Source organism: Stegodyphus dumicola, chromosome 10, assembly GCF_044657685.1.
Source record: "Stegodyphus dumicola isolate Sdum_Otavi_A_Nest chromosome 10, ASM4465768v1".
NCBI lineage: Eukaryota > Metazoa > Arthropoda > Arachnida > Araneae > Eresidae > Stegodyphus > Stegodyphus dumicola.
In genome coordinates this window covers 107,515,076-107,536,948 of record NC_140777.1, presented here as the reverse complement: position 1 = coordinate 107,536,948, position 21,873 = coordinate 107,515,076, and the positions used below count along the sequence as shown (strand labels likewise).

General features: G+C 36.7%; 1 protein-coding gene across 1 annotated transcript in view; it reads right to left on the bottom strand.

Moving 5' to 3' along the window:
* The window catches only part of LOC118181585 (visual pigment-like receptor peropsin), a 366,047-nt gene that overhangs the window by 60,303 nt on the left and 283,871 nt on the right, over positions 1–21,873 (bottom strand). The gene's annotated exons all lie outside the window — the stretch shown is intronic.

Below are 21,873 nucleotides of genomic sequence, written 5' to 3'. Positions count from 1 at the left end.
CACTCATGTTGTAATTTACTCCTTTTCTCTTGATTATTGTCCTGATAACATGTAATCTACCGCTTGTTTTTCTTACTTTATATGCCATAAAAATTCTAAAGGTACAGCTGTTGTTGTTCAAGAATGGTTGAGCAGATTTAACCGTGCTTTTAAAAAATAAAGAAATGTTGAACCAGCTATGACTTTAAGTACATCTTTCAGAACATATATATATATATAATAGTTTTATTATATATACATATAGGCTTATCTTAATACCTTTTGCTCAAACTGGGACAATTTTGAGAAAGTACTCACAACAGAAACTAAAATCTACTAGGAGTAATATCTTTGACTGAAAAGACTAAATAAAGAGGTTGTTAAGAAAAAGAGTGAGTTAAAAGAAAACTTAATATACCTTAATTATTAAGAAGGCATTAGTATTTATCCCTACTGCGAACTTTCTTTAACAATATTTGTTATTTTTACTGGCACCGAAGAATTCACTATTAGTATACCTGTGGCACTAGTACAGTTCTTAGGATGCTGGTAGTGTAATATTGTCTTGAGCATAAAACAGCAGCTATTATTTGGTGGAGAGATTTAATTACTTTGTTTTTAATTCCGAAAAGCGTTATGTCCTCAGAGGGAAAATGCAGTTCGTTAGTTTTAAAGTGCAAAGGAAAATGGTATTTCCTCAGATATATAATTCGAATATGAAGGGATCAATAACATCTGCCACATATGCCGTGTGACGGTAGGCGGCACTACCAAACGGGATGTTAACGTTCCATCAGTTTCGGTTTTATTACCCGACGCAGGATGGAGCAGGTCGCAGGGTGGCGTCCAGAAGAGTCTACTTTCCAGTCTTTGAGCCAGAAGTTTTCTGACTAGGGTAACATTATCAGGGTCAATGTTCCTTCTCACCTTCTTCGGGAACATGCAAGGACCTGACTCGGAACAGAGAGCTTACTAAATGTATGTTCAAAACTGTGGGAAGTAAACAGGATACACAAGAAGGGTATACAAAACCCTTTACTTTTCTCTATTTACAATGACTTCCGTACTTCGGAATACACCGACCCGCTACTTGGGGTCAAAACGTAAAAGTATAAAAATAAAACTAAACTCTAATTTAACTTTAGAATAAGAAACGTGGAAGATTGGCCTTATAATAACAGGAAGCGTATGTAGTACAGAGAACTGTGAACACTACAATAGGTTTAATTTTATCAAGAGGATTAAAACCTCTGGCCTGGAAGGCAAACAGCAACTGCGTAACTTCTAAGGTAAGCGACCTGCTTCGACTCACTGCTTAATCTCTCTCGCTTGGCAAAAAGCCACAACTTAAATACTTGGCGTTCGCCAGACAAACTTTGCATAAAAACTTTAACGCTTATAATTCTGGCCGGAAGTAGAAAATAAGAAGTGATAGTAAAGATTTAAAATAAAATAAACGTTAGTAAAACTTAAGATCCTTACATACTTCCCGCCAGAGTTAATTAGTTTGAAACTGAGGTCTAAAACGACCTTGTTGAAAACTTTTAGCTCTAGAATCTAACGCGAGGCCAATCTTTTACAAATATTTTTCGCTAGAAACTAAAAATTTAAAAGGAAGAAATTTGTTTTTACAAAAGCAGCTCCCAGGATACACAAATTTTTTTTCATCTGTACTGCATCCAAACAGGAGCTCTTATTCAAATCGGGTTCCTTCCAGAGATCTGTAAGGAAAACTAGTTTAATGAAATGTTACACAATGAAATGGCAAGTAACATGTATAATTATATTTCACTTAACATTCTTATTTCATTCATGACTATTTTAATTATCTCTCCCCGTGCTCTCTGACATGTGTTGTAAAAGAACACCAAACACGAATGTGTTTCTGTCTACGTGTTCTACACTTCCTCCTACAATCAAAACACTAACGTGTTAAAATTCAACATAACAAGACCTCTTAACACACCCTAATTTCAACTCTAAACCCTGAGGTACTATTCTAAAAGTGGCTAACTCTAAAGTGTAGCGTCAGAGAGCCTAACTACATCATTCAACCTTTAACACATATTCGCCATGCTTTAGTCATTTTACAGTCACACGAATAAAAATTTTAACATTCACTTTTACCATATCACGGTATTTCTTAACATTTAAAATAACAGTTCACATTGTATATAAGAACATATCAACATGACGTTAATTTTACACATTTGAAAACATACATTAGTAGTACATTGTTAACTTCTATTCTTTTCAAAGCAAGTGCCAATTCTTTCTACATTGAAATACTACATTTCAAAAAGTCTTTCAGACTAAACTTCTTTCTTGCTAGAATGTTTTAAATAAAATTTATACAATAACTTTTTACAATATTTAAGTCTTTACACAACGCTATTATACATCAACTTTAGTTTTACGCGCGAGTAATTGAAAAACTTAATATCAAAATCGGTAACAACTGATTTCTCGCCCTTTTGGCGATAAAGGTAGACCTCGCATGAGGTAAAACTTCTTGAAATCTGCCACTTGCAGTAAGAATGAAAGATTAACTTAAGTTTGCAAAGTAACATAAAATTTTACTTATCTTTGTGATATTCGGACATCCTTTTCTGGGCCCAGTCTTTAAAGGTATTGCAGATAGTAGTTTGATTTATCCTCCTTCTTGTACGGGCTCGCCCTTCAGTGCCTTCCTCTGGAAGCTTCCTTTTTTCACCAGTTCGGTCACCCTTGAATACCTTCTTTTTCTCCTCTGCTTGTGGTCTTGGCCGTTTGATGGCAGCTGGTCTTGGCGGAACCGGGAGACTTCTTTCGCGTTCCTGCTTGGACCTCGTTGCTGGCCGTTCAAATTTTCCTTGTAACTTTTCCTCCGCCGCTGATGGCCCTTCCGCAGTTCGGCGACATTTACTGCGGAGAGTCCTGTCGGATGAGTAGATCTTCCGTTTTAGAGCCGGGTTATAGTTGCCGTCATTTCTCCTGGTTCTCTTCACATACGTCGTCCTTCTCCCTTCTTCATTCTGGGGGTGTTCGTGAACTCTCTTTTCTGGACGGTGGAACGGCTTCTTTTTCTTGCTACCTTCAATTTTTCCGCGGGGAAATTTTCTTTTCACTTGTTCCTGCCTCTTAATGGCTTGCCCTTGTACTTGTCGTTTTTCCACCTCTGGAGCTTGTGCCTGCGGTGTCTGCCGTGCCGGATCCTGCAAAAGATCTGAAAATAGTTGCATTTTATTACGATCAAAGTAGGGTTTGATTTGATCAATGTTTGCGGAGCAGGTTTCACCATTTCTGGCTTTTAACACTACTAGAGCGTGAGTTATTTTTTCTATAACATATGGTCCTTCAAATCGTGGAAAAAATTTGGCAGTTTTATCTTCTGGTGCTGAAGAAAGTGAATGCTTAATTTTTAAAACTTCATCCCCTACTTTATAAGTTACTCCCCGTCGTTTCAAATCATAATAGAGCTTCCGTTTTCTTTGTGCTACTTCCGTATTCTTCCTTGCTTCCTTAATTAGTTTTTCTATATCACCCATTTTAAATTCTGGGGCTCTTTGTTGCACATAAAATAATTTATAATCTTTCTGCCTAAAAATAACTCAGCAGGAGTTTTGCCCGTTGTATCATGTTTTGCGGTCCTAAGGGCGAAAGCAAATTCATTGACATAGTTATCCCAGCTTTTATGAAAATTTTTAACATAACTACGGATAATTTTCACTATATTTCTATTGACCCGTTCCGCTATATTTGATTGCGGCCGATACGGGACCATTTTTAAATGACGTATGCCCAGTTTTTGGCACATGTCTTCAAATAAATTACTTACAAATTGAGGACCATTATCCGATTTAACTTTTAGAGGCGCCCCGTATTTTAAAATATATTTATTTAAAATAGAATCAGTAACTAATTTCGCGGAGGCTCGTTTTAAGGGAACAATTTCGGTCCATTTACTAAAATGATCAACCATAACAAGGAGATAGCGACTTTTATTTAACTGACTTTTTGGGAAAGGGCCCAATAAATCGATGCCAATTATTTCATTTGGAAATTCGGATTTAATACTATTTAGAAACCCGGCCGGGCGGAAATTAATATAATTAACTGCTTGACATGTTGGGCAGGACTGGACATACGCCCTTGTTAACTTTTGCAGTTCACGAAAGTAGACTGCCTCGCGTACGCGTTGGATAGTTTTTCGAATACCAGCATGAGAAGCTAAAGGGCTGTCATGGAGCTCCTGCAGGATATTTAATCTAAGACTAGCTGGGATAACAGGTCGAAATTCGTTGTTGGAATTCGTAGTTTTTGTATAAAATAATAGACCATCTATTAGTTCGTAATGGGCCGCCCTATTTCTTATCGCCACAATATCTTGGTGGCTAAAATTTTCAGGATCCTTCAAATACTCATAAATGCTTCCAAACTCAGGATCCTTACCCAGTTCGGTTATTACAGTTTCTCGGGAATTTATTGTACATGCTGTAAGCATTGCAACTTTTACGGTATTACCTTGTTCGTCTATTTTAATTCTTGATAGGGCATCTGCTACGATATTTTCCTTTCCGGGGGTATGCTTGATTACCAGATTATATTCTTGCAGCTTGAGTGCCCATCTCATTAACCTTGGGGATAAATTTTTCCCTGAGTACAATCTCGTTACCGCCGCATGATCAGAATACACTGTTATCGGCGCCTTTCCAAAATAGACTCGGAACTTTTGCACTGCTAACAGAACTGCAAGTGCCTCTCTCTCGGTCGCGGAATAGTTTCTTTGTGTTTGATTTAAAGTTCGGCTAAAAAATGCCACGTGCTGCTGATTTTGCGAAAGTACCGCTCCTACCGCATAATCCGAAGCATCCGCTGAAATTTCTAAATTCTCATCCTTTTCAGGATGAGAATTTCAGGGCTTGCGTTAATGCTTGTTTTAATTTTTCGAAAGCACTATTGGCTTCGGGCGTCCACGAGAATCTTGCCTTTTTTCTTTTTAATTTTAACAATGGCTCCGCGATAGCTGCAAAATCTTTTATAAAGGACCTATAATATGAACAAAGTCCTAGTAAAGAAGAGAGCTTCTTTGCCGTGTTTGGAGTCGGATACTTTTGTACAGCGATTATTTTTGATTCGTGTGTCTCGATTCCTTTTTTAAATATTTTGTAACCTAAATATTTTAATTCAGGGGCTGCAAATTTGCACTTTTCGACATTAACTTTTAGACCGGTCTCATTTAATAAAGAAAACACCTGTCTTAAATCCTGTACATGTTGGTCGAGATTATCACTAGTAATAATGATATCGTCTAAATAGATAAATGTGGACTTTCCAAGAACAGGTCTTAACACAATGTCCATGCATCGCTGAAATGTTGCCGGGGCCCCTGAAAGGCCAAACGGCATATGCAAAAATGCATAAGTGCCAGACTTGGTTATAAAAGCAGTCTTAGGCACGTCCTCAGGCCTAACCCCTATTTGAAAATAACCAGTCGTTAATTCTAATGTCGTCATAAATTTGGTTGATTTTATGTTCCTTAGAATTTCTTCAATGATCGGTAACGGATATACCGGATATTTAGTTATGGAGTTTAATTTACGGTAATCAATAGCGAATCTCCACCTTTTTGGATGCGTCAAAGGATAGTCATTATTTTTCTTACATAAAACCACCGGGCTAGCATAACTACTTGAGATGGGCGTTATGATCTTTTTACGTAGCATATCGGTAATATGCCATTCTATAATTTTTTCCTTATTCTTATCATACCGGTATGGTTTTTGGCGAACTGGCATTGCATCTCCGGTGTCAATACTATGGTTAGTAACCTGAGTAAATCCTGGAATATCACTAAATAACGAGGCAAATTCACTTACCACTTGTCGGATTCTTCCTTGCTCGTCATTAGGGAGGTGGTCAAGTTTTAACATCAGCGGTTCAGCCTTTTCTGAATGAACTGGTTTCATTGTCAGCTTAAGGGACATTTCATTAAAATCCAGTGTTGCTTGTGCGTCTGAAAGAAAATCTATCCCTAAGATTATATGTGCTTGCAGATTCTTTAAAAAACATCACCTTTACTTGTTTGTTCTTGATACGGATATACAGAGGTACTTTACCTATGCACTTACATAGTTCTCCTAGCGCCGCTAACACTGTCGTATTATCCGAATTATATATGAGGTATTTCCGAAAATACTTCCTAAAAAAATCTTCTGCCACACAGGAACACTGCGCGCCTGTATCCAGGAGTGCGGTGGCTGGGATATTATTCACCAACACTTCAATCTTCGGAAGAGTCAAATTTTTCACCATTACTGTATTTAACTTGTAGGAAGAGGGGTTTTCTTGGCCTTCGGATTTCCGCACCCTCCCGTCAGCTGAAATCCGTTTTAGTTTAAATTATTTTTCATTTCCGTGCTTTCCTTCTTTTTCCCCTGGCCTTGAGACTTTTTTCCTGGATTGCTATTGAACTGTCGACGTTCGCCGGCTGTTTTTGAATGCTCGGGTTTCCTTGCTCACTGATTCGCTTTGCCTCCGTAGCCGTGTGCTTGAGTTTGCTGTAGTCTTGGCGTACCAAATTGGTTTCGCTGTTGATATTGGCGTCTTCTTTCGACGTCCGCCATTCAAACTGGATTGCTAGCTCAAATAACGTTTCCAGTGTAGTCGAATTTCTTAATTCAATAAAGTCTTGCACTTGGGGCAGTAACCACGGCAAAATCACTTGAATTATTTCAGGATCCGGACGGTTTCCATACAAGAGTTTGAAGACGTGAATTTTTCTTAAAATAAAGCTTGAGAAGTTTTCGATTCTTTGTTGATATATACTGAAAAGTTCCGTTTCTAATTTCGCACGATCCCTTACAACAGGGAAGGCTTTTAGTAGGGCAGTCTTGAAATTCTCGTAAGTATAGGTGGGACTTCCTGCTTGACCCAAGAGACTTCTGCCTATACATTTGAACCAGTTAAGCGCTTGGCCCCTCAAAGCGCTGGTAGCTAAGGTAATTTTCTGAAACTCGTGCACGGGGTAGAGCATGAAGTGGTCATCTAGTTTTTCCAAAAAAATGGTAACCGGTGAGTTTCCATTAAATGTTGCTTCTGGTTTCATCGAAGCGCGCATGGTCTGGACGATGTAACCAAATCCTTCCAGGGCGGCAGCTGGCATTTCTGGATTCTGAGCCGTTTCTTCAGGCAGCACAGGTTCTTCTTGAAACTCGGCCTTGGTTATTCTTCTTCGTTGGGCGCCACTATCAGGGTCAATGTTCGTTCTCACCTTCTTCGGGAACATGCAAGGACCTGACTCGGAACAGAGAGCTTATTAAAGCTATGTTCAAAACTGTGGGAAGTAAACAGGATACACAAGAAGGGTATACAAAGCCCTTTATTTTTCTCTATTTACAACGACTTCCGTACTTCGGAATACACCGACCCGCTACTTGGGGTCAAAACGTAAAAGTATAAAAATAAAACTAAACTCTAATTTAACTTAGAATAAGAAATGTGGAAGATTGGCCTTATAATAACAGGAAGCGTATGTAGTACAGAGAACTGTGAACACTACAATACGTTTAATTTTATCAAGAGGATTAAAACCTCTGGCCTGGAAGGCAAACAGCAACCGAGTAAAACTTCTAAGGCAAGCGGCCTGCTTCGACTAACTCCTTCCTCTCTCTCGCTTGGCAAAAAGCCACAACTTAAGTACTTGGCGTTCGCCAGACAAATTTTGCATAACTAAGTTAAGGCTTTTAATTCTGGCCGGAAGTAGAAAATAAGAAGTGATAGTAAAGATTTAAAATAAAATAAACGTTAGTAAAACTTAAGATCCTTACAACATATGCTCCTGTATCAGTAGCCATGCTGCATGTCATATCCTGTATCGGTCATGGTGGAACTCCACTGATATGCCCGATGGTAAAAATTAGCTACTCATTAGAGAAATCTGAATTGTTTTAAAATGAGTTTTCTGAATATTTAGCAACATCTGCTTCGCGAGATGTTCACTAATCTGTTTCCTGTGTCCTTGCTGGGGAGCGATAATTTTTTTCTGTGCCTTGAGATGTTCTTCAGTTCCTTCGTACGTGGCAGTAACCACCGCAAATACAGCACTCGATTTGCTGCTACCTTTCCTATTCCTCCTCAAGGCATTGACTTGCTTGGTTAAATCGTTCAGATGAGCAGTCAGTTTATCCACTGGCTCCTGGACTTGAACAGCTCTGATTGGGTGACGGTGTCTATGAATTGTGTGCTGGGGTACCTTCAAATTCATAGCGTATACTAAAGCGCTGTTTAGATCCTTGACCTCCTCCATTCGCAGGGCTTTCTACACAGGTCACAGATGCCATCGATGAAATACAGCAGGTACAGGATTTCTCTCATTTCTGTTAGGTAGTCCGAGAAGGAGAGAAGAAACAAACTTTGAACATCCGTGGCCAGCTGCTGATGACTCTCCTTTTTTCTCTGGGCTTCTGTTGGCGAGATTGGAACTGAAGCCTTGTATAGTCTTTTTAACATTTTTCACCAAAGCGCAACAACGCTCCGGACAGAGCTTCCAAATCCAGTCTCTGTTGTTTGGGCAGGGTTTGAAGGATAGCTGCTGAGACTGCTCTCAGAGAAGCGGCGAGATGGCAGGCTTTAGCTTCGGAATCTCATCCCTTTGCTTTTGCACCTATAGAGAATAGCGTTTTACACATTTGCCAGGAGGTCTTTCCATCACATGCGGATAACTTTCAGATGGTCGGGGAGGACACTTGTTCTAATCTAGAGGCATTAGATTGGTGACCATCTGTCATTATGAATGTCTTTAAGCTGTCAACTTCTTTGGAGACAGCAGCAGAAATTCAGTCATCGATTTGTTGTTTGACAGCAGATACTCTTTCTTCTAATTGTTGTTTGACAGCAGAAACTCGTTCATCACTTTCTTCAACGTTATTTTCCACCGTGTCTGTTCTGCCTTCCATAGGCTCGAATTTGTTTCCTATTATGTCAGTAATTTCCCATTTCATTTGCTATTTACCTTCTTCAACCTTTCCTGATCCGATTTCTCTATCTTCATTAACAATCTACATCTCCTGTTTAACCGATTCTTATACCGCTTTCATGTTTTATTTGAATACAACAAAGGCTCTCCCTAGTTGCTCCTTAATCGCTCTTGTCATCGGCATTCAGTCTCATTCCTGACACCGAAAATCATTGCCTGCGTGCGGGTAAGTAATGGATTGAATGCACATAGAACTGATGATAGCTTGATATGATTTATTTTATTTAAACAAACAATTTACAGTTCTGGAACTTTACGCAAAGCTCTTCAGAGTATCCCAGATTACAGTCAATAGTTACACTTCAAACTACTAAGAGCGTTGAACACAACGGAACGCAAAGGGCTTCTAAAGAACGAAGCTCACACATAGATATCTCAGTGCTCTGAAGTTGAACTGAGAAGTAAGGCGCTCTCCAGTCTTATGTAGTATTCCTTCGGCCCCGAGAAATCTCTAGTACTTTCCATTTCTCGAGATTACTGGAAGGCATATAAGGCATTACATATACAGGCCAGATACGGTTGCAATTATATATAGGGATCAATTACAGTTAAGCTGTAACAGTAAATAATAGATGCATTGGACAAAAATATCGCTAACTTGTTGCGAAGTTTCTCCACTTTTAGCGATAGTGACAAAAATTGGTCGCAAAGGCTATTGCCAGCTTAGCGATATCTCGCCAACTTAGCGAGATAGCCATTTACTGAATGCTAAATAGACTTGATTCTGTAATCTTATATTCCAGCAGAGCTTCGTCTTTTCAGATTTTCCATATTACATTATAAATCGCAATAGTATTAGGAATATGCTTAATAAAAGAATCTGAATCAAAGCAGAATTCTTGGTCGTATCATTAGTGATTGTAGGACAGAAAATCTGGGGGCTACCTTTGTTCTTGCAGGTGTTCCATTTGGAAATTAAATATAGGAATAATGTTTTCGATACACTGTCAAGTTTTATTCTGAAAAGCTGCACAAATGGGAAATAATCTTTTTGAGATGATTCTTCATCCAGCTTCTTTTAAGCTGTTTATATGTAGAAAGTGCTGAAAAATGTTATCATACAGTTTGGATTACAGATGACAGTAAAATGAATAATAAATTACGTCTGGCAGGTTTTTTTTTCATTTTGAAGAACAGTTTAAAGTTTGTTTTTTTAAGAGCGTATTCGAAATAAAATCCCAGTTTTTCAAGCCGAACTTTCTGAGTTTATCTTGCAGTCAGTGAATCAAGAAGAATAGAACATCCTTCTCAAAGTACCTTATTTATTCGGCTCTTTCTTATATTCAGTGTTTGAACAATAATTATGAGTAGAGACTATTCGATAATAAGTATTCTCTTAATTGTCAGTCCACTTAGAGATTGGGAATTGATATTTGTTTTGCTTAAATGCGTGATCATAACGGCATTTATGGAAATGAAAAACTTATATTTAAGTTAAAAATTCCTAAATTTACACATTGACGTTAAGATTAGTATTCTAAAATGATGTTAGAATTCTTTTTATTATAATGAGCTTTTATCCAAGTGGAATGAATAATGCACTTACAAGTATTATAAGGATGTACTTAATTTTGTAATGCTGAACATACCGAAAAATTCTTTCCTTCTGTTATCTTTCTATTCTGTTCCGAAACTTTCTTCTTTACAATTATTAAAGTATCTCAATCTTCAGTTTGAGATCAAGTAATTTGCATGATTGATCGATAAACGTAGCTCAGAATGTGGATCGTTTAATTTTCTTTTATCCTACTTTAGATGACTTTAAATTTGTCTAAAGAACAATTTTAAAAACTAGGTGTGACTCGGCTAGGGAACTTATCAGTTTTGTGAAATCTAGACTGCTCTTCTCTCTTTTTGTTTGTTTTATTATTGCATGAAGTGTTTAATTAACTTCCTTTTGTAAGTCCTGCATTGAAAACTTGTGGTTTACGGAGAGTTTATGAGTGTCAAAACGAAATTCCATTTCTTTTAAATTCTTTATCCAGAGATGAGACATTCAAATCCTTTAATTCAACGTGTCTAGCAAAAGCTTTGAGATTCGAAAACTGAAAGTTTTGATTCAAATTTTTCGAACACTAACCTGAAACCTGTGAAAGACCTTAGCTCAAAACGTTAGAAAGACTAGTCTTATTGATATCTAGTTGAAGTGTTCATTAAATAAAGAACGTGATTACTGCAATATCAGGGAGCCTTTAATATTACATATATTATTACCACTATTATCTTGTGGCAGCCCTGAGTATAACGCTCTTAATTTTCTGGAATGATTTTAGAATTCCATTTATGCGTAGTGTTTATATACTTCTGAAATAATCCCCCCCCTCTACTCTACACTTGCTTTGATTTAAAAAAAAAAAAAAAAAAAAAAAAAAAAAAACTAAATTTGATTCAAATATTTTTGGCAATGAACCTGTAAATCAACTAAACATTTTAATATAATTAACCCTATTCTTAAATATTTTCCTTTAAATTCAGATTTGAAACTTTGATTTAATTGAAAACTTTTAGCATTAAGAATATGTTTTCTTTCTTTCCCCTCATTAGTCTTATATGAAGAATTTGAAACAGCTTTAGAATTCAAATTCGAGAAAATTTATAATTTATCCCATCTTTCTGTGTGTATTATCATCCGCGTCAAAAATGAAACCTAATGGCAATAATAAACATTATATAACAACCGCCAGATTGCCAATAAACTATATTCTTGTCTCTCTTCCTTCCACTTTGAACGTTCACAATTCCCTTCAAGATTGACTATTTCCTTGCGTGACGTCTCTAAAAATATATATAATTTTATATTAAAATGTCATGTTTCTATTTAACTTTATGATTAATACTTTATAAATTATGCTTAAACAGCACAGAAATTGAGGGTAAATACACAAATCTGTTTTCAAATTTTTCTAATAGTGGAAACAGCTTTTATGAAGCAGGACAGAAACTGCGGTCTCAGATTTTACGTTGGATTATGGAACTTTTCTGAGCTGAGAACGAATCTAAAGTAAATTCACTGTATTTGTTTACCATAGCCACACTCTGACGCTAGATACACTTAACAGCGTTACATTTCATTCATTTTTATAACGGTAGATCAACAGTTATGTAGTGAAGTGTGTGCGATCGGAAGATCTTTACTCCCATATATCACTTAAAGTTCATAGCCTTGAAAAACGTAAGTTCGTGAAATTCCGAAAATTCCGTGAAACCCTAAAGGGTTGCCCAATTAAACGAAAATATGGTTATTAATGTACGGTTTGCAAATGAAAATTTGAGAACAATTATGTGGTGTCTGCAAATATATGTACAACTGTCATAGGCCTTTGCATGTAAGACTATGAAAACTATAAGAGAAAAATTATAAACTCAGATCCAGGACAAAAAGTAATTAAAGAAAACCACTTTCTGGTGATAAACTGAAGAGCAAACTGTAAAATATTTTGTGACAAAGAAGAATTTAGTGTATCCGAATTTTCAAGATCCCTCATATTGAACAAAATACGCATAATTATTTTGGAAGGACGTTAATGTTAATTAAGGTCTCAGAGTAGTTAAATAATATAATGTAGCAAAAATGTTACAAAACTTAGCAAAAATAAGAAAATAATGATTATTTCACAAAACATTTGTGTTTATGAACAAAACAATGTTGCTAAAAATTACTTTTTTACTTCCTTGTATACAGTAAAAAGGAAGTATTATAATCACGAACTTGTACGAAGTAAAAAGGAAGTATTGTATTCGCGAAAAATTTCATATTTCAACGAAAATACCATTTAGACAGTTATCGAATGCAATTTAAGGATGTTTTCGCTTGACATCTGTACGAAAGGACAGAATAAAGGACTCTTTTCCCCCAAAAAAAATATTAACAACGAAATAAGACAAAGCCTTCTTTTATTATTGCGAATTAAATCCTGCTTATTATTCAAGGAAATAAGTGTTTAAAATTTACTTCGTAATTTTTAATATAGATATTTTGAGTTTTTATGTATTCTTGCTTTGTCGCGAAGTGAGAACTGAACTAATTGAATGAGAAATACTGAATCGCCTGTTAAAACTGTTTCTTTCTTTTCTTTTTTTTTTTTTGTTTACTTAATTTCTTTTATACATAGTTTTAGATTTATTATAGTATTTTAGTAGAACATGAGGCAGCGATTAAATTATTCTTCAGATGATATAAATTTTGTACATTCTGAGTTATTAAAAAAATGTCCGAAACTTCTTCTACCAGGCCTTGAATTTACACTGTCCCGTGCCCTCGCGGCATAAGTATCATCATTGAGCCGGATACGTCGCTTGCTCACAGCGACATCCCCGCATAAATTGCATTGATTTATTGATTATAAAAATGAGCCATAAAATCGCTACTACTCAAGAGACTTCTTTTAAAGATGACGATTACACATGCCATTTAATTGCTCCAGCCATAGATGTACCTCCGAATTTTCGGAATTTCACGAACTTACGTTTTTCGAGGCTATGAACTTTAAGTGATATATGGGAGTAAAGATCTTCCGATCGCACACACTTCACTACATAACTGTTGATCTACCGTTATAAAAATGAATGAAATGTAACGCTGTTAAGTGTATCTAGCGTCAGAGTGTGGCTATGGTAAACAAATACAGTGAATTTTAAAGAGCACAGTTATACTATTGTGGTTTATGCGCTATAGACGAAGTACATTTAATTCAATCCAATAAGTTTAAATGAAATGCAAGAAAAATGCGTATAATTTAGTATTACGTACAAGGAAGTCATGTGGTGTACACATTAGATTTTTTTCAGAACGAAATCAGGTAATTTCAGCGGATGTGCTTACATAAAAATCAAAAAAGTATTTGAAGAACTGAGATGTACATTGATAACAAGAAATATAAAGCAGATAATAGAGAAGCCATCTTGTTAAATTTTGCTATTAAGATTATTTTTTAAAAGAGAAATGGGAAAATTTAAACAAAATTATCCGTGGTTTTGACTAAATTATTTTCTCCTCCCTTCCCTGATATAGTTCCCACGTCACACATTCAGTCAAATCCAGTATGCCTTGGTATAAATAATCTCTCTACTCTTCTGACTATACCCTTACACTATCTGGCCAAAAGTATCCCGACACCCCCTAAAGAAGTGGATCTGGCAGGTGACGTAATTTGATGCGTAACGGAAAGTTATAAAAGTGTTGGAATGTTTTGTCAGGTCATATTCCTCCATTCTGTACGAGTCGTCGCTCCGAGTCTTCATTCAGGCTCTTTTATCACAAGGCCCAATGTGTACTTATTTTCATGAACGCAGGAAAGTACTGCAAACGCAGTAGAATGCCTGCATAAGCACATCTGATCAACGTGTCAGGTCGCATTTATGCGTTTGTGAGATAGTGAGTAAGACAAAGGAGCTTAGAGACTTTGATCTTGGCAATATAGTGGGATGCCATCTTTGCGGGAAATCAGTTAATGATTTTCGGACATTCTACAACAGCCAAAATCTACTGTGAATGATGTACTAATTGTGAAATGGAAACGTCGAAGCAGTGAAACTGCAGCTCTAAAGTTTATCAGGCGTTAGTACTAGCAGCAGTACTGTTCGTCGAGAGTTAAAAAAGACCTGGGATTCCATGGTCGTGCAGCACTTGACAAGCCGAAGATAACTCCGCAGAATGCAAAGCGTCGATTGCAATGGTGCAAAGCTCACCGTCATTGGACTGAGTACAAGATCTTAAGCCCCGACCCGGGATCCCTTAAGGGTATATATAAATTACCATACAGGGTTAATATACCCAAGGTCCTGAGAATTCGTCCGAGGCAGCGTAGACCCCAAAGTCCCTGCCTGGCTTTATACAAAGCAATCATAAAGATAAAACGCTTTTTGACAAGTAACTTAATACAAATAAAAATGCTTCTTAGGACACCTTTGCCTCTAGGCACCACTCCACTGGCTTCGATTAGACGTTTCAGTGCTCTGACCGCTGTGTCAGTCCCCGTCACTGGAAGTGTGAGGGCCAAACCCCCAGGCACTCAGCTGAAGTAATCTACCATTTAGCTTTACAACAGACGAGGGAACGAACACGACAGTACAGTACCGTTTATACGATGGCTTTAGTCCTGTGAAGTCTGATTATTTACTCTGAAGACCGAAGCTGTCTAGACACAAGTCTAGGCCGTTGGCTATAAGAACCCCGGATCTCCTTCCATTTAAATGGTCGGTTCTGGAAATTGCGCCCAGTCGATCCACAGAGAATTTTGTCCAGCATCGTTAGCCCATGCCAGCCGAAGCCAACATGGTTACCAGCGAGGGCCACGAGGAGGAACATGATGAACTGAGGGAGACGAGACAAGCCTCCAATCCCTCAGCAGCTTCCCTCTCAGATCAAACACTGGGTCTTCTACCGCCAGCGGTCGTTTCCGGATATTTGTCCTTGAGTACAATGTGAAAAAATGTTCTTTGGAGTGGTGAATCTCGCTTTACAATTTGGCACGTCTGGGTCTGGCGGACGCCAGGCGAACGCTTCTTAAGCGGCTGCATTGCATCGATTCTAAAGTTTGGTGTGAAAACATTATGGTATGGCATGTTTTTCATAGTTTGGCTTGGGTCCCTTAGTTCCTGTAGCTGAAAACATGAACTCTGTATGTGACTTTCTGGACAATGTTACTCACTCAACTCTATGGAAATATTTTGGGGAAGGCTATATTTCTCTTCGAGTAGTATAATTTCTCCATTAACACATCGAGACTTGCACAGCCATGGTTTAACGAAATGGGTGTTCAAAAACTGGACTGGCTTTCTCATAGCCCCGATTTAAATACTATAGAACACTTTTGGGACGAATTACAAGGCAGATTACGTAGCCAGACAAATCGACCATTCTCATTGCCAACTCACTTCAGCTGCGATGGACGCCTGAAAGTCAATTCCTATAGCCGCCTGTCAAAAACTGGTAGATACTCTCCCTCGACATATGCAAGCTGTCATCGGTGCAAAAGGGGGACCAACATCATATTAGCATATGCCTCAGGATTTTCCGAGTTCATACCGCTGGGTGTGCGGATACTTTTGGCCAGGTAGTACGCGAAGTATGGCGAAATCATACATTAGATATACTAGATCCAATTAGACAAATTCAATGAAAACACGGTAATTCATTCTGCAGCTGTTAGGTTTTAAATAGTGTTTTAGCATTTCATATAATCTTTGGTCTTGTGATTATGCAGAAAACTATTTACCGTGGCAACAAATCTCTCCCAAGCTCCGTTATGGTGGTAGTGAATATTTTTAAGAATTGCGTGCATTACCTTCTGTTTCTTGTCTGAAGTGCTATGAAGACTACTTCTTTGATCTTTTCTGAAGCTACTATAGAGAAAAAACGCTAAGGACTTGAAAATAACTCATCTTACACATGTAAAATTTTCGAAAAGCTTTATCAAAGTAAAATCTGATGTGATTACCATTCTAAGGATGCAGCAACGGTTTTACTTGAAAAAATGAATTTTTAATAAATCTCAACCCCGTTGTAGTCACTTCTTCTTCTATCATTATTATTTCACTGTGTCTTTAACTGAAGTTAACGTAATGAGGAAACGCTTTGCAAAAACATTAAAGATTCATTAAAAATATGTCACCATTTTGAAATATGTAGCTGTGAATTCCAAGTTATATTCGTTTTACTTCAAAACATATAACAAGGTAACAAGGTCCCCGATAGATGTTGAGAAGTAGGCCTTTTAAAATTAACTGTTTTCACTGAGTAGTCTTTGAATTTTTGCTCTTTTGTCATAAATTTGTCCCAAGAAAGAGCAAAATAAATTTGTTAGATGCTTGCGGCGTCGAAACAACGATAAAATGTCTACACTTTTTTAAAAAATCTCCTCGTTATGAACTTAACTAGTACGTTTAGGACTCTTACGTTATAAACGTATTTAATAGATCACGCCATAGTGGCACATGATTCTCCCTCTCCTTCAATCAAGGATCACCTAACGCCCGTATTACCACAATAAAGAAATATTTCAAGGGGAAAATTCGAAAAACTAAAAACGCAGTACACACCGCAAAAAGTAAAATTTGACAAGAGAAAATTTTTTTAAATTCTTTTTAAGCATAAGATTTTGGAAAATGTCAAATATTGTGTTTCAAACTGTTATCAGAAAGGCATCACAAACAATTTTGTAATATTTATATAAGCGTTTTACTTATTAAATAATACCATTTCACACAATTAAAACTTATTCAGGCCTTTTATAAATTTTGAGAAACAGGAAAAAAGAGTTTTACCTTTTTTATTTATTATATCAGCTAAATATTTTACATTAACTTTTGCCGAACAACGAATAAGCCATATTAAATTTTATCACTAGAAGATGCATACAAACAAAAACCTATTTTTTTAAAAAGGAGATAAATGACTAAATAATTAAAAAGAGCTGCATGTTTATTAAAGCATGAACGAAATTCAAAGATAAAATTTCAATTGTTGAATTATGTAACCAGAAGAATAATTAGGAAAGAGAATAAAATAAACAGAAAGAGCCTTGTTTTGAAACTACTCTGGAAAGGTCAAACTTCTATCGCTGTACTTATTTACAATTTAAACAGACGACTGTATTGAAATTTTGTGCTCACAACGGATATCTTGATTAAGAAAGAACTATACAACCGTCAACATCTCACATAGCTAGAAACGATAATTAAGTGTTTTACAGAAACGCAAATAATTTTTTGTTCAGATTTTATTTTCGCAAAAGATCAGAAGAAAAATAATTCCGCCGTGCTTTAAATAATCCGACAAGAAGATAATATATTTCCATTTCTAAATTTTTGAAAAGTTGCGCTTAATAACGTTATTTTTCATATTTGTTGCTCTTTCTTTGAAGTAAGTGGCAATGTTAACTTAATACAGCTCTATAGAGTATTTTAAAAATGGCGGCTAAGAGACTTTATTTTTTAAATACTGATTTAGGACATTTACATTTAAAAATAGGGTTCAAAATAGGATAGAGAATTTTATGACAGTCTTAATGCAGTGTGAGCAAAAATTACATTAATAAAATACTTACTGCTTTTATATAAGTTAAATAGAAAATGTAGGCGATATTTGATAACGATTTTACCGATTTAAATCCCCTTTTACACACTGCCACCCAATTTCAGATTTTTGTTAGTTGAGTAACTGCAAAACAAAAATTTCTACAAGAGGTACTGATGTTGGAACTGAATCATTGAATCCGTGATGGGACATTGGTGAAACTGAATACGTAATTAAGTGTGTACCTGTTCCTTTGAAAATATTAACTATGTATTCCTCTGTGAATTTTGTATGTAATGTATATTGAAGAACATACAAAGTGTTCGAGATTTTGTATTTACACAATCCTTCAATTCGTTACCTAAAAGCTATCTTCAAATGTTTAGAATTTTATACTTTATTCTAAGACACTTTAGCTAGAGCTGCATATTTAGGATTAACATTTAAAGAAAATAAGTTCTGTAGCTACCTTTTTTAAATAGCTATATTTGAATTTAGCTCTTAAGACCACGTATTGATAAGAGGGTAATCTGAATATTGTATGTAATCTTTGTGAATATTCTATTTTCTGAAACATACGATATTTTTTTATTTCCCGTCGACCTATATACACAGGGAGGTAATGCTTTCGGACCAAAACTTCGGTGGTGAGATTTCAGTAAATAAAGAAGAATTAGGGTCCTCACAACGAGTTTTTCTATTTTTACAACGATGTCTGTCCGTATGGACTGGATGACATCTTTTCGTTCACAGTAGTTCTTACATGAAATTCCAAAAATGGGCAAATGAAAATGGTACTTTAAAAGACGCCCATATTAGTCTTTAGTGGACAGTCGGAAGTAGTACTTTACTTAAAGCCCAAAGCAGTTTTTAATGAAAAACTAAATTAAAATATAATCCAAAACTTTTCACATTTAGTATTTAAGACTTTTATGTCAATGGGAACAACATATTAGATTTTGACTAAAATTGATTAAGCAGAAGTGATGCTTTACTGAAAGCTCTGAATACACTTTTATAAAAATATATATTATGAGAAAATCCAAAACTTATGAAATTCACTATTTAAAGTGGTGTATTCAATTATGGCAAAGCACACTAGGGCTATCTGCCTAAGGGGAGGGATGCCTTTCGTGGAGGATTTTCTAAGGGAAACTGGCTTGTATACACGTTACACATGGGGAAAACCACGAAAACGCCCATGCAGCCAGCCCGTTCGCGGGATTCGAACCTCGGACCGAACTACCAGTGTTCAGCGACTTTACCGCTCGGCCGCTGGTGGGCCCTCACTATTTAAAATAGGTATGTAATAGAGCTATTGAGATATGTGATTGACATATTATATTTATAAACATTAAATGTAGTCTCGAAATTATGTTAAATGCAACTAGAATAAACTCATTATGAAGACAAGCTGTCGTTTTGAAGCAGTTAAATGTATGTATTAACAGTAATCTTCATTTTTGTGTACGTTTCACTTTTCTGTCGAATCACTTTTCAAATAAAGAGATGTTGCAACCAGCTGTTATCGCTCTGCATTACTTTTAGAGAAATTGTAAGGATTATGTTAGTTTTATTAACAGTTAAATTTTGGGTTAAAGTTCCTTTCCTATCAATTCTTAACTTCGACTTACACTTCCGGCCAGAAAGCAGTTTCAGAATCACGTCAGAATACATAATGAGGAAGAGCGGTATTTAACCGCGAAGTTCTTCGGTCTTAATGAGAGAGATATCAGGTATTCTGGCTGAACGCGTCCGCCCTTTTTAGGCTACTCTCTCGTAAGCTATTATTACACTCGGCGGTACTTTAGGCCCTTGACAGCTTCGCAATCTATTAACGTTAAGGGGACAACTCGGTTAGAATTTTGATTAGCTTCGGCTATACCTCTTTAGTTTAGATTAGTTTAGGTTAGTTCTTAAGTTCAAGCAGAAGTGTAGGTTTTATTGTACACTCTAAGACGGAGTTTTGGTAAACTTTAGTTGAAATAATAAAGGGTTAGTTACCCTTCTATCTTGTTGTTTCTTGTCACATGAACGCAAGCGATTATTCGCTTATCAGTTCTTAAGATTCTTCACTTCCAACAGTAACTTAGAAGTACAAAGTGAGGTACTCTACAAAATAATATAACAGATACAAATACCATAATGAACATAGAAAAAGTATGGCCACAATTAACATTCTATTGGGAATATTGGGAATTCTAATGCTGCTTATAAAGATTTTGTAATATCATTGTTACATTTTATGTTGCGTAGGTGCGAATAAAATTACGTTCAATGAATAAAGTTAAAATGACAAATAAAATAGTTAAGAAAATTCAACTTTTAATTTAAGAAATTTGAAAAGAAGAAAAAAAGAAAATTGAACTCTGATATCATAAACTGAGAAAAGCTCTACAAAGAAATGTATGGCAACACTTAATAAATACTCTTTTGAAATTCTGAAGATATGCTACTTTAAGGAATTTTTTAATTGTTAAGGCATTGATTTGTGCATCCGAAATACTGTATGATCAGAGGATATGCTAATATCAATGCGATATTTTCAAATTAAAGCATGGGAAAAGCTGTGTCAATGAGCAAGTACGGTTATTATTGTTCATTGCATGAGAAAAGAAAATACACTCCATATATATATATATATATATGTGTGTGTGTGTGTGTGTATAAAAAAGAAATCGATGCATCAAGAAGAAGTTGCCCAATGGAAACAAAAATTGGTGGATAGGAAAGATTATGTACAGAATAGAAACATTAAAATTTCAAAAAAATTGAATGATTTATTTCAGAGTTACATAGTTACAAAGTGACGAGCTTAATAAGGTGTTGACTCACCTCTAGCCTGGATGCAAGCTGCCACAGGACGTGGCATAGACTGATAAAGCTCCCGGATGGTTTCCTGCTGTATTTCTTGCCAAATTTACTCCAATTGTTGGGCTAGATAATCAATATTCCCTGGTAGATGCAGTCGCCTTCCCATGGGAGAGAGATCTGGCAAGCTGGCTGGCCAAGGAAGTGTTTGACAAACTGTAAGACAGTTCACGTACCGTATGTGGTCTGGCATTATCTTACTGAAAAATAAGGCCATGGTACTGCACAAGGAATGGTAGCAAAAACAGGTCTCAGAATGCCGTCGATGCACCGTTGCGCTGTAAGTGTGCCTCTAATGATGACCAAAGGGTTTGATTAGCAAGAGAAATGGCACCCTAGACCATAACTTCTGGCTGACGGTCTGTGTGGCGTGCAATAGTGAAAGCAGGATCGGCACGCTGCTCTGGGCGTCTCCAGACACGTCTTCGATGATCATCACGACACAGTTGGAAGCGGGATTAGTTGCTAAAGACTATACGTTCCCAGTCAGCATCATTCCAACCTGATCGAACCAAGCACCATTGTAACCTGGCTTGACAGTGGGCAGGCGTGAGTGGCAAGTGGCGCAACGGTCGGTAGATTTCGCTATATCAGCCGTCTGTGAATGGTCACGGTCAACCCTCGTGTGCGGGTCGCACGTCTGAAGGTTGATAGCGATGAATCAGGTGCTGTGACAGCTGATATGACAACTACTTTGTCCTCCCGATCTGTTGCGGCCCAAGAGCGAACGCTAACATCATGACGCTTAAATCTGCCATTGTCCATCCATTCTTGCCAGCATCTTCTAATCGCCGCATCGCTTCGACTCATATGACGAGCGATTCTCCGATTTGCCAAACCTGCCACTTTCAATCCAATGATGCAACCTCTTTCAAACTCTGAAAGTTACTCAAATGAACTTGAATCCTGCGGCGAAGCATGTTTTCAGTCGTTGAAAGGTATCCTAAATCGCAATGCAACAGAAATTGTTAACAATAGTTCAAGAACAGCT